At 40.3% G+C, this 2,500-nt stretch overlaps 1 protein-coding gene across 8 annotated transcripts in view; it reads right to left on the minus strand.

Annotated features, from left to right (window-relative positions):
* The window catches only part of EBF3 (EBF transcription factor 3), a 121,084-nt gene that overhangs the window by 30,861 nt on the left and 87,723 nt on the right, over positions 1-2,500 (minus strand). The window lies entirely within an intron of this gene.

The following is a 2,500-nucleotide window of genomic DNA, read 5'->3' on the forward strand; positions in this document are numbered from 1 at the left end:
GCTTGAAAATTGTTATCTCTCTCTAATTTTTGACCTTCTTACAACAGGGGTGAGGTATACTGGGAATACAAAGGACTAGTAGAGAAGAGCTGGACATGTCATTTGTGACTCATTCTTTTAATTCACCGTGCTAATCAACTGAACTGCCACAATCTCCCAAGGTAATTGTATCTTTATAATAGTTGAAAGCAGCGGGCAAAAAGGCATGGATAGATGGGGAAAGGCCTTGCCTTTGCCTGCTGAGAGACGGCGCGCTCCTGCTTCTGCGTGAGACTAATGGGGCTTTTTAGAAAAATCTGGAACTTTCATATCTCTGTACCCTGATCATTTAATGTCTCAACTTCTCTGCTCACAAAGGCTTTGTACACCACACTACACTCTTGTTTCATTATTCTGCAGCCTTGTTGCCCTATGGTCTACCTCATGCTGGGAAGGTTAAATGTTAGAGTGCCAAGCCAGACTGCAAGCATGGTGGGACACTGATGGGAAACAGATGCCCTGGGGATTCAGCCCCTCCCTCCTCTAGGGCTACATCATTTTCATTTTCTGAAATACAGTGAGGCTTGGCTTCGCTCTCAATGGCAGCTGTAATTTCCAAAGACTGTCTCAGCCACCCTATCACTTCAGGATAAAGCAAAGCAGGCAGAAGTTTCTCTGTCAGGCAGACTCTGGCTTTATCTTTTTCTTTTCTTTCCATATTGCTGGGATATAGGCTTTTGTTTCCCTCAAAAGGTGTTTTAGATATATATTCCCACTAAAGTGTTGTTAGCAGTGTAACTTTATTACAATTTAGTTCCAGTGGGAGAAGCTCCTGACATTCTCACGATTCTTTTGAACATCTTTACTTAGCGATAAAGACAAAAGATGACCCCAGGAAAGAAGAAACGAATGGCTTTTCCTTACAGTTTCATACATATTTGCATTTACACATTAGAGAGATGTTCAAAACAGCAAAATTTGCCAAATTTGCAAAATCCGCACCTAAGAAATCAGTTGAAGACATTACTATAAAGCAATTCAAAATTCCAGGCCTCTGCACTGAGAGCCAGACCGTCATCTGGTTCAAATCTGCGGCGCTTCCCTGTGTGCAATGGAATTGCACCAGCTCGCAACAGCTAAAATATCTGGAACTTAGTCTAAGGCTTTTAATTCATTCATTTTTTTTATTTTGCGGAACACTTAGCTAAATAGCCATACTTGTCATGGTACTCTGCTGAAGCTTTACATGGACTATGTTCATAACCGCGTTTTTAAGCCCATAACCATGACCCCACCTGCGGTGACCACCTCTGCAGCAGACTACGAAACCACTTTCCAGACATTTGTTAGCACCAAAAGCACCACAGTCGCTACCATCCCATTTGGTAACTCTGGTAAAAACCCAATCAGAAAGATCAAGAAAATGTAAATATTCTCTCCCTTGTCAGCCAGAAGGGAGGCACCCAGGTGTGAATGCGAGCACCGGTTTTGCTCAGGTTGTGATTCCTTTGGGGAGAGATGGAAGATAGGAATCTCAGATGCCTCCTTCACTTAAAAGTTCATTTCAGCGATAGATCTTAGGCAGACAGAAAAACATAACTGCGATGCATTAACTGTTTAAAAAGTCCTAGCTTAAAACTACCCAGGAACACAGTTTTCCCATTAGATCTAAATTAATAGATAGAAACAGTTGCAGTCTAGTGGGAAAATATTCATCAAAATGCACATCATCTGCACATCACCTGCAATCTGCAGTATCTACCCAATAAGCAGCAAGAACTCTCCCCGAATCCCTGCAGTCTGTCGAGTAAACAGTTAAAGGCTCTTTGTTTTCAAAAGAGAGATTGATTCATCGGATCAAATTTATTACCTAGAATCCTCATCCAAAAGTACGGTAAATTAAATTGTTATTTCTCCCTTTTTTCTCCCAGCACCTCAGTTAAATTCATTGTTAAATGTCATAAAAACTGTAACACACATTTTAGATAAAAAAATCAGCAATACTTCATCCCAAAGTAAGAATTTTCACATTAAAACCACTGAAAACCACAAAGTTCTGACTTTTTCTTGTTCTCTTGTAAATTAAAATCAAATGTATTTAAAAGAATTGGCACAAATAAATCATTCCCAGGCTTGTGAGTTTGTAACCCAGGTTTCAGGTCTGAAAGATTTTTTAGAGCCAGATTGTGAGTAAGGTTGGATGAAGTTATTTGGATCCAACAACAGCTACTTGAACTGGTGCCTAAAACTTCAACTGAACCTTTAGGGAAGTTCAAGAAGTTTGGATAGATAGGCTGAAAAATATTTTTCATCACTGAATACTTCTTAACTCCTTTTTCTGGCTGGAGCAGAGTAGGAAATACCGTTGTTAATCTATTTCTGGTCAAAATGAAAACAGGAAGTAACAGGCACCTTGTGAGAGAGCTTGATCTCATGAGATATCGAGACATTTTTAAGACCCAAGAAGCTTGGAGAGGCACCAGAGCTTCTGGGTGCCCATAGGAACAGGTATTTTCAGGTC

The sequence above is a fragment of the Strix uralensis genome, chromosome 7 (assembly GCF_047716275.1).
Source record: "Strix uralensis isolate ZFMK-TIS-50842 chromosome 7, bStrUra1, whole genome shotgun sequence".
Classification (NCBI taxonomy): domain Eukaryota; kingdom Metazoa; phylum Chordata; class Aves; order Strigiformes; family Strigidae; genus Strix; species Strix uralensis.